General features: G+C 47.4%; 1 protein-coding gene across 1 annotated transcript in view; it reads right to left on the bottom strand.

The window, feature by feature from the left end:
- MED26 (mediator complex subunit 26) overlaps positions 1–11,464 on the bottom strand; it is a 205,820-nt gene that overhangs the window by 34,106 nt on the left and 160,250 nt on the right. The gene's annotated exons all lie outside the window — the stretch shown is intronic.

Genomic DNA, 11,464 nt, shown 5'->3' with positions numbered 1-11,464 from the left:
AGCAGTAGGTTTAATCCTCAAAGAGGCCCTGGGTGCCTGTTGGGAAAAGCAAATGTTTCAGTTGCTGTTTCAGCATTTCATGTGGATTGACAGGTTTCCCTTTCCCGGTGCCTGCAGCTTTTCCATCCTGGCAGATCAGCTCCACAGATAGGGAAAGCTCTACAGGCCTTATGTATTTGTAATTTAAAAAAAAAAACCCCAAAGAAACCCGGAGGATAATTTTACACAGAGCATTAATAATTCTTCACAGTAAATGAAGTAGCAAAAAGAGGAGGGCAAAGGGAAGAATTTCAATTTGTATAAGAAAGGGCAAAACCAGTGCAAGAGCACCAAGCCAGAACAACTGGTGTTCTTGGTTTCCACTTTTCCTTTTGTTATTGATGCCAATATTTGCATTGTTACACGCTTTGTCCAAAGAATAAACAAATTACATAATCCAGCAAAGCAGAAAGACCCAGAGGATAAAGATGGATGTTACCTTGGCTGTACAGAAGTTGTTCCTTTTAACACTTGCCAGGTGATCAGCTGCCAAATGCCTGCTCCTCCCTGCAGCCTGTTCCTGGTGCTTTAAGGGCACACAAAAGCATTAAAAATTAGAGCTTTATGTATTTCAGAGGAGCACGGCTTTATCTGGCCCTTAGCTATGATTCTCTGTTTTATGGTTCTTGTGCTGTTCTTTAGAGGATGTAACTGGCTCCTGTAAGGATTCTAAGGAAGGTAAATCTGGGATAAAATGGCATTTCCTATGGCCTTAGATACCCAGGGTTTTTGCTGCAGCAAAGATTTTTCTCTCAAGACATTTTAATTCTTTGTCGAAATAACGAGAAATCAGAATATACATATATACAATACTTTGCAGAAAGGTCTCAAAGGTAGTTTGGATTTAGGGTGAGCTGCTTCCATCCAGGAAGACAGGACACAGACAAGGCAAACCACTCAAAACGGGAGGAATGATGCTGTTGATGCCAAACATTCTGCACAGTGGATGGATATTTTCCTCCTTTAGGATGCTCTTAGTATCGGCCCCAAGGCATCTGGTTCATCCTGCGTGCCCAACAAGGAAATGCCATTTAAAGGGGTTTGAATTTCATCGGACATCAACATGATTTGGTAAACGCCCACAAAATTACCTGGCGGCTAAGAATTCAGCGCTGCTCGGAAGGAAGGCGGCAGGCTGTGCACAAGCTGTTGGGGGCTGATGGCTCAGGAGCAGCAGAGAGAGAGAAATCGGCTCCCGTCATGCCGGAGCCCACGCTGCCATCCTGAGTCACAGTTGCTACTCACTTCACCTCTGTGATGACATCTGCGACAAAAAGATGTTGATAGTGCTAAGATCAACAGTCACGAATACCTTGGAGCCTGGTCTGTCTTTCACGCTTGTGCATTTGCATCTTTCACACCTTCTCCTTTAGAAAAAGTGCCATTTCTGTTTCCTTATCTGCTTCCTTTACTTGCCAAAAGCGAATTTGGGAAGGGAATTTTTTTTTTTTTTAAGGAGTTGTGAATGTCAGGAAGAATCGGTGTGAGACGGTGATTCCATCTTAGCCTTAGGGTACAGGTAGGCTATAGCCCTGGAATGCAGGAAAACAGGTCTGAGATGTTTAGAGGCTTCAACATTTTTATAGCCCGAGGAAATCCAGAATGTCCCCGGAGAAGATTTCCTTGTCTGACATTGTTTGGTTTTGATTTGCAAATCACAGCGACCTCCCCCAAACCCCAGCACAGCCTGGGCATTCCTGCAGAAGGCAAACTGCTGCTTCCCGACTATCCCAGCCCCTGGTGCTCCTCCATGGAGCTGCCAGGGCTTGGCTTTCCAAAAAAAGCTCTGCAGGCTTGGGGACCTCTGGTGCCACCGTCCCCTGGTGCCCGAAGCAGCGAGGGAAGCTGATTTTCTTTGTGCGTGACAAGAATCGGTGACAATGGCAGGGAGATGCAGTGGGAGATCAGGGAACACATCCCAGATTGTGGTGCCTTGAAATGCAGCCTTAAAATCCATCTTCAGAGTCCTGGTGTTGGCTTAAATTAGATTTAGAATAATGTAGGCTAAACACTAAGGTAGGCTCTGTGCTGTTTGTCTGTCAGGCTCCCTGCCTGTTTGATTTATGACAGATTAAGATGTCAATTAATCTCCTCTTATTTGGGTAGATGACTGTGGAGATTAATCAGGTATTGTCTGCAAAAGAAGCCCATAAATGTAGATTACTAATTTTTCATTAATTATTCCTCTGTATACCAGAGGGATCCAGCCAGGGATAGATACCAGCTTCTTAAATCTCATTTCATGAGAGAACCAGGAAAAGCACAGCAGCTGCTCTGGCTGGTACTGGTTGTCTCTCACATGCTCAGTTCAGTTTCCTGAAAAAGGCAAAAATCCACAGAAATTCTAGATTATGGGCTTTCGTGAGAAGCAGAAAGTGGCCCTGAGTGAGGGAACCTGCAGGGCTGGCAGAGCACTACCTTTGTTTGCACAGGACGTGGGGAAAGCAGCATTCCTTCTGGGAAGAGCTATCCTGAACTCCTTCAGGAGCACAGGTTGGAAGGAAGTGGAGCTGCAGCTGCTGGGAATGCAGCCTGGAAGGGTCACACCGCAGGATGCTCTGCGAGCAGGAAGAAAACCCCTCCTCTGTCAGGGCTCCTGCTGAGGGGGTTGCACCTTCTCTCCCTCTGCCTCCCAAGGGCATCTGCACAAAGATGAGTTTTCCCTCCTGGTCCCTGCTGGCAGCAGCAGCCAGGGGTCCCCCAGCCAGGGATGCTGTCCTGCCCTTCCTGACAAAGCCAGGAGCAGCAGCCAGCCAGCTCCTGCCTCTGGAATTCTGCTGCCAGCTGTAGTATCCCTCAGGAAGGGTGATTTTATTCTCCCCTTCTAATTTCTGTCTTGCTGGGTTTTTGCATGTGATTACATTCTTATTTTCTATCTTTTCTCTTTTGGGGGTGGTTCCCCACTCCACATGTTGCCATAATTGGGCACAGTGTAAACATTTTTTAGTGAATTCTCTCTTGCCCAGCTTGCCAGAAGGCAGAGGCAGGGCACAGGCACACTGTGACTGCCTGGGTGTGGAGGAACCTGCTCTAAATGGCTCAGGGGGCCTGAACCATCCATGGTGCTGGTGCTAAAATACTGAGACAATTGTTTCTAAAATAGTCAGGGGTGGTGACCAAGGGGACCTCAGGTGTGCAGCACCTGACAAGGAGCACACCCAGCACCTTAGGAAGAGCCCAAGTGACAAACAGTGGTTGCTATAGAGATATTTGTCCTCTTCAAATACAGATGGATCCTGCCAGGACGCAGGGAAGTTCCAGCCAACCATTTTTCTGTCAAAGTAGCAGAAATTTTCTCAGGCTTTCCTTAAATCCAGGAGCAGGCAGCGTTCTGGAGAGAGGCACCACAGACTGGTGTTCATTGCCAACACTCATCTCCCCTGAAAGGAGAAATCTGAGACACTGGGGAGCCTGGACAGCACCAGGAGCTTCAGTCCAGCCACACACTGGGATCTCTGTGGGAAGATGGTTCCTCTTCCTTTCCAGCCTGGTCTGGGTCTTTAACAGCTCAGCTTTTTTCAGGTAAATCAGCTGAAAAGTCCTGGAGCTCTGGTGAGACAGCTGCTCAGCAGGGAAGCTGCAGTTTGCAGCTTCATTTGGGAGGGAAAGCGCCTCAGGAGGGGGCAGGGGTGGCAGAATTCTGCATGAAATCAGGAATTAATGGCATTGGCAGCAAAGCCACGTTCAGCCCAGGCACTACTGTGCACTTCCAGCCTGTCCAGGCACGAGGCTTTCCCAAAATCTGGACAACACACGCTGCATTGCCATCCACTGCTGGAACAGCAAGAAGCGTTTGTGAACTTCTCCTCTTGGACAATGCTCAAATATTTCCCACTTCCTCTGCCCACTGGGACACAGTTGCCAGACTGAGCTCCTAAAGTGGCAACTGGCAGTGGGTAGCAGTGACTCAGATTTTCGGGAATTACAAAACTCAGTTTCCCCCTTGTGAAAATCATTCCTTCAGACTCCATTTTAAACCATAAAGGCTTAGAGGGGCTCTCAATTCCACAAAAAAAGTGCCTCCCAAGGGAAGGAGCAAAGCAGATCTCCTGCAGTGGCTGCAGAGTGGTGAACGTGCTGTTTGGACAGGGAGGTGTCTCCAGCCAGGCAGAGAGATCTGTGTTTGCAGAGCAGTTGGAGCTGCAGCTTCTGGAAGGAATCCATGAGAACTGCAGAGAAGCTGAAATTTAAGGTTGAACTCGGTGATCTTGGAGGTTTTTTTCCAACATGAATGATTCTAAGATTAGTCAGCATGTAAGGGCACAGACAGTGTTGGGGTTTTACCTACAACACCTATCCAAGGTGTGTTGGACCTCAGGCATTTTTGGGAACAGTTTTGGGATGAGGGATGTAACATGTGATCAGATTTTCAAAGACAATAAATTAAACCCATTCTCTCACTGGAAGGTTTGGAATTCCTGTGGGCTGGAGTGCAAAGTGACACAAGAATTTCCTTTAACTCCTGCAGTCTTGGTGAGAGCTAATGAATTATTCCAGGGCTTTGTGCTAAGCCTGGCTCCCTGTGGGACAGCAGTGCAGACAGAATTCCCACCCCAGGGAGTTCTTTCCTCTCTGACTGGCACAGGCTTCATCAGTGATCATTTTTCACTTAGGCCAGTCCCAAGGAAAGCTGCAGGCAGAGCCATTCCCCTTCCTAATTTTAGCACTCCCTCTTGTACTACTTTATCACATGATTCTGTAATGCCATGAAAATTTACACAATTCTGGGGAGAGAATATGTCAGTTCTGAAGTAATTTTAATGTAATATGATAAACCACACCTTTATATTTGTTGTATAAAAATACATATTTATTTATATTCCGTTTATTTGGGAAATTCCCCTTATTTATATATAAATATATTTAAATAATTATAATTATATTTACATTTATTTATATATATTCTGTATATTTTAATTTTGTATGTATGAAAAGTATCCATGAACATAATATTGTGTATCAGTGAACAGGAGAGGCTGCTAGCAAAGAGTTCTCGTGCTTGTGGTTGTGTGCATGTATGTGCTTAATTTCTTTCTATTTGCTTTGTCTTCTTAATTTATCTGAATTGTCCCTGGCTGGCTGTTTGATTTAATTCAGTGAATGCATCACTTAAAAGGTGTCACACAGATTTTTCTGGAAAGTGGGAATCTCTCTTGTAAAAGGCACAGCAGGGGAAGCAGTGTAAGAATTTCAGACTCGACTGTGTATGAAAAGCTTCCCTGGGAGCAGAATTGCCTTTTATTAGGGCTCTTTCTCACTGCTGAGCTGGCCAACAGCACAGTGTGGGGGTTTAAAATGGGCTGGAGGATTTGCTGCAGCAAGGTGGAAGAAATGTGTTTTTCTGGATCAATGCTGCTGTGCTGTATTCTGTAACCAAGCAATCCAAAATGTCTTGATGCAGAGTTTTCATGTTCTTATTTTAACCGTAGAATCCTGGATTGGTTTGGGTTGGAAGGGACCTTAAACATATCTAGTGCCAGCCCTGCCATGGCAGGGACACCTCCTACTGTCCCAGGCTGCTCCAAGCCCTGTCCAGCCTGGCCTTGGGCACTGCCAGGGATCCAGGGGCAGCCACAGCTGTGCCAGGGCCTGCCCACCCTCACAGGGAACAATTCCTGCCCCAGATCCCATCCTTCCCTGCCCTCTGGCAGTGGGAGCCATTCCCTGGGTCCTGTCCTCCACCCCTTGTCCTAAGAGGTTGCATCCAGCACCAGGCTGCTCCCTGTGACCCTGCCAGGCACAGGGTGGGGTTGTTGGGGTGTCTGTGCAGGGCCAGGGGTTGGGCTCTGAGATCCCTGTGGATCCCTTCCCACTCAGGATATTCCAGGATTCTATGTCATGATTCTGTGATTCACATTCCTGACTTGAGAGGTGAAATCCTTCCGTGCAGACCTGGCTGTGGAGAGAGATGCTCTCCTGGAGGTGCATCCAGAGGCACAGGCCCAATGTTTGAGGGAAATCACTTCTTTCCTTTCTGTCCTGTCCAAAGGCCATCAAAATGTGTGTGATGGACCAAAAAACACTCCCAAAGTGCTCATAGATTTTCCATCTCCTCAAAAGTTAAACACTGCTATACCAATTTCCTAGAAATTTTGAATCAAGTGCATTTGTATGATTGAGTTGTCTGGATTTCAAGGCTGAGGTGGCTTGATTTAGGTGGATCATCACCTTCAAACACCTGGACATGAGGGTTTACATATTTTCATTTCTGTATTCAACTGGAAAAAAAGTGCCAGGTATAAATTCCACTGGATATACTTCAGGGGTAATTTAATCCTAATTATACTAATTTGCACAGAATTTCTAGCATAAAAGAGGCTACTGAAACATGGGGGATCCTTCTGTGGCAGAATACAGGCTTGAAATGTTGCAGCAAGTAACCTGCAGTCATCAGGTTACTTGTCCTGAAAGACCAAGTTGTTTACTGGGTCATCCATGGTCCAAAATCCCCAGGTTTTCCACAGGAGAAATCCGTAGCAAGAGATTTGGAATATCTCAGTGTCTCTTGCAGAGTTCTGGCAATTAGAGATGCATGTCCTTGCCTATGTGAGGGGGTTGGAATGGGATGATCTTTAAGGTCCCTTCCAACCCTTCTGTGATTCTCTACTGCTGCTGTTTAGACTTGTCTAAAAATCAAACTTAATTTTTCCCATATCACTGATTTTACATTAGTAGTGACTCCATACTGCTGAGGTTTGCTCAGTAACTAGGGAAAAACCACAAATCCCCCTTGCAAAGAAGCAGAAATGAAAATGCCATAGCAACCAGCAGGGACAGCGCAGGGTGTCACTCTGCAGGCTGGCACCAGCTCCCTGCTTCTGTCTCAAATCCTCTGCTCACTCCTCCTAAGCCCTGAGAGCTCCCCAGCCCAGCTCAGTGCCCTTGAAGCACTTTGGTGACAGCCATAAAGAAAAATCCACACCCAGAGGTTTCAGCCTTGCACAAGGGGAGGCTCAGACACCTGCACAAGTGCCGTGTGGCTTCCTCGAGTTGTTTGGCTCTAGAAAGGGAGAAAGTTCTGCTGAACCAAGAGAATAAACACACAAAGTCTCAGGGGTATAACTGAAGGGTCAAGTTTCCTCAGGGAAAAATCCACACTGTTACATTTCTCAAGTTTTACACTGAGCCACCCCTATCTTACCAGACAGGGCCAGCTCAGCTCATTTCACATTGTACACCACAAAATACAGCTATGGCTGCTCTCACAGGCTCACCAGAGCCACGTCCTAAAAGGTTTTCTGTCTCTGCCCTCTCAGGGATGAGGATAATCCACACAGAAGTGTTGGCCAGGCTTCTTGCCTGCCTTGGTGCTTCCTACCTGGAGCTCGTGGGGTGGCTGTGGAGCAGTGCCTGAGCTGCTGCAGGGTCTGTCCCTACCCTGTGCTCATCCCACTGTGTGGAGTTCTTCACAGGGCTGTGTGTAGGATCTCACCTCTCCTCAAAGGTAGGATCATTCCTGGGGCAGATACAACCCAACAATATTTCTAATTATCCCTCTGTTATGAATGAGATGCAAGAAACACGATAAACAGGAAGGAAGAATTGATTGTGTTCTTCTGAGGAAGAACAGACAATCTTGTGTCCCTCATCCACAGGAAAGTGATGTGAGGACTGTTCTTTGGGATGCATATCCTGGATAATGAACCTGCCCCTGCCAGAAATCAAATTCCAGATGCACAGCCTGTGATCCATGGCAGCAGAAACAGCACAGGTTCCTTTTTCAAATTTCCACACACCTCACCTCAGCTATCAAGAAAGAGTGGGGCTCACAAAAGGAGGGATTTTCCCTGCAAGAAGCACAATAAATTTGGAGGAGAAAAGCCCAGTTTCTGTAGGAGCCCAGCCTGGAGACAAAGGCAGGAGGAAGGTGCTGTGCCTTTGTGCTGTCCATGCCCTGGCCCCATTGGCAGCTGCTTCCACAAATGAGGAGAAAGTGGGTCATTTAGTCGCCAGGACAACAACAGCACACACTGACCTAGATATGTCTGCAGGAACCTAATCTTGCTCCTGGCACAGACCACGGGGTTCAGACAGGACCTGGGGTTCCAGCTGGGGAAACACAGCACATAAACAAGCTCAAAAATGTCCTTTTTCTGTCTGTGGCAGCAAGAGCAGCCTCTCCTGCCTCTCTGTGTGTCACAGCGATGGCACTTGGTCCTGATTGCCAGCTGCTGGTGGCAGCTTCCCAGGATGGCTCTGTGATTGTCTGGAATATGGAAGTTTTTGAGATGCTGCATGCCCTTCCTGGGCACTCTGCTGAGCCTTCTCCAATTTTTGGGGCTGGAAGGCTGCTTTCATGCCTCAGAAGAGCTGTGTCAGCATGGCAGTCCTGGATCTTTAGGCACACAGACATCTCCCAGCCATGTTGTTGCAAAACAACAGAGAAGCCCTCGTTCTGTGAGCCCCTCTCTTACTTAGCTGAGGCGAGGTGTGTGAAAGTGTTTGAAAAAGGAACCTGTGGTGTTTCTGTCATGGACCACAGGCTAAACATCTGGAATTTGATTTCTGGCAGAGGTAGGTTCATTATCCAGAATATGCATCCCAAAGAACAGTCCTCACATCACCTTCCTGTGGATGAGGGACACAGGATTGTCTGTTCTTCCTCAGGTACAAAGGTACCTGTCAGTCTTTAGCTTAAAGGGGCTGAAAGAACCACAGATTTGCAGCCACAACCTTGAAGGTTGCAGCTTGTGACAGGTGAAAACTTGAAATATGAATAATAAGCCATTTCCCAAGTAAGGAAGCCAATCCTGAGCCCATCTGAGGGCAGACAGAGTAGGGGCAGTCTCTCAGATTTCCCTGTTTCACAGGTGAAGGGTGTGACACAATGCACACACCTGCCTGAGTGAGATGCTTGGAAATATCCGAGCAAAGCCAGCTCCTTTTCCCGGGACAAAGCCCTTGTCTTCCCACTGAACTGCAGGCAGGATGTCACTGTTGTTATACGTGTACATGATAATTCATGTACACATATAATGTGTACATGACATAAATAAATAATACATGACAATAAATAAAATTGTCGTATATTTTATAATTATATACTGTTAAGACAAACTCTAGTAAGTTTTTAAGCGACAGGGAATGCAACACAAGATGGAGACCACCCAGACAAGGGAGGGAGGACTTAATTTACAAGCAAATGAACGTGGCCAGCCCGGAGATGGATCATCCATAAGGTGGCCTGAGGCGATAAATACTCGATAAATATCTGAGACTAAGATAGCCAGAGCCATCAGGGAGATACATCTCAATAAGAATTCCAGGAATTGGATCACTCTCAGATATGTATTGTTCAATTTGCCACAGAGAAAAGAACTCCACATGAATACTTGCAGTCCGAAAAGGAAGAAAAGGGACTCTGCCTCGGGCAAGAAATATCGTTTAAAAATGGTCAGATGGGACAGTCGGTGTGAAGCATCCTCTGCCACAGCAGTCAAAGCTGTGTCAGACCCGAGCTCGGCACCGACCCTTTTTTTTTGATAGTGGCTTTTCGTTGTTATTCTCTAAATTTATATTTGGAACATTTAATACATTTTCTTTAATTATTAAATTGGAGTTTTCATTTATAACAAGTGTCATCCTTCCTCCAGAGCCACAATCAAGAGGCAGGAGGAGCAGTTTGCCACAGGCCGGGATGATTTATTCCTAACAGATCCACAGGCCCAGGCACACCATCAGAACCCAGATCCCGGATTTCCTTGGAGATCACAGGGATTCAGTCCTTAGGAGTGCCCTGGGGCCCAAGGGCTCCCTTTGGAAGGTCACAGATCTCCTGCTTGGCAGCTCTCTTGGAGCTCTGTCAGCAGCAACTTGAGCTGAGCTATTCTGAGACACCAGGAGCTGAGTGTCAATGGTTAATGGACATCCAGCTCCCAGGATTCCCAAGAACACCCAAATCCTGACAAAATGTCAGGCACATTTTCCCAGCACCCAGGGCTGGTCTGGGAGCATCCTCACAGCTGGATTCACCAGTCAGTGTTGGTGCTGGCAGGGGCTGAGGGCTGGGAACTGTGCTCTGGCAGAAAACAGAACTCACAGGTGTTACCTGCAGCTGGTTCTGCTCATGTCACCACATGGCACAAACCAGGGAAGAGGATGAGACTTCTCAAGTTAATAATAGTAACAGAAAACAGAATTTGGGCCAGCTCAGGAGAATCCAGGAGGAAAAAATAAAAGAGGTGCAGGGGGTTGGATCAATGATTTTCTTTTGCCTGACAACACACCAAAGATATCTCTGAGCTACTCCTTTCCACAGGTGGAATAAAGGTCTTTACGTTCCCTACCAGGCTCTTTCCTGCACAGCTATGAGTGCTTCATAACCTAGGAGTTGTATTTGGCTCCCACCACTCTTCCAGTATTACTCCTGTAAAAATCTGTATTTATTATCTCTATTCTTAAGCACTGAATAACCACTGAAAACTCTAAAACATCTCCAACCTGTATTTACCAGCACAACAATCTAATGCCATTTTCAGCCCACATCTCTCCTGAAAGGCCTTTGCAGTGCCTGCTTCTCCAAAGATGATAAATACTTGTATGCTGGGTCACTGAATCAATCCACCAGTCTGGCTGCTGAAAGCAGTAACTGTGAAAGAAAAAGTCTTTATTAATTAAATCCTTCCTGTATGAAGGGAAATGGGTCACAGGGCAGCAGTTTGTGCAAGTATCAGAACAGGGGATGGAATATCACATCCAGAGGCCGTGTGTGAGCATCCTGCCTGAAAGCTGCAAACAGCTGGAATACTCCAGCACAACATAGAGAAAAATATTCTGAGCTCAAATACCAGCAGCAAGTTTAAAGGCAAAGCAAGAAAGGCTTCTCTGCACTTTTCTATGATGCAAATCATCTGTAATGCTTTAAAGAAAAACAAATCACACGGCTTTATTTTTCCCCCTCTCCTCTTTGCTCTTCATGTAACTCAGTTTTACTGAGTTCAAATTGCCTGCTGACAGGAACTGCTGGGGGAAGTGGCATATTTTAAGCCTACATTTACCCTGCTACCCCAGAGCAACCCTTGAGCTCAGGGCACACCATTGAGGGGCTCCCCGGGCTCTCCAGCCCCTCCAGCTCCCCCAACCCCCCCATGACTCTCCCAAACCCCCTCATGGCTCTTCTCACCCCGGCTCCTCCACACCCCCTGCCTCTTCCAGCCCCTGGGGCTCCCCCAGCCCTCGTTCCTCAGGCTCCCCACAGGCCCCACCAGCTCCCCCGGCCTTCCCCAGCCACCCCTGGGCTCCTCCAGCCCCGTCTGAGTCTCTCCAACACCCCTCGGCTCCCTCAGCCCCGCAGCACCAGTCGCCGTTTCTCCAGCCCCGGCAGTTCCAGTGCTCAGCCCGCGGCTCCTGCAGACTCCCAAAGATCCCAGGGATCCCGCAGCCCCCCGGGCTCCTCCAGCAGCTCCCCCTGGGCCCCGGAGGCCCC

Source organism: Lonchura striata, chromosome 28 (genome assembly GCF_046129695.1).
Source record: "Lonchura striata isolate bLonStr1 chromosome 28, bLonStr1.mat, whole genome shotgun sequence".
Classification (NCBI taxonomy): domain Eukaryota; kingdom Metazoa; phylum Chordata; class Aves; order Passeriformes; family Estrildidae; genus Lonchura; species Lonchura striata.
The sequence above is the reverse complement of the archived record's forward strand: the minus strand, read 5'-3'. Positions and strand labels throughout refer to the sequence as shown.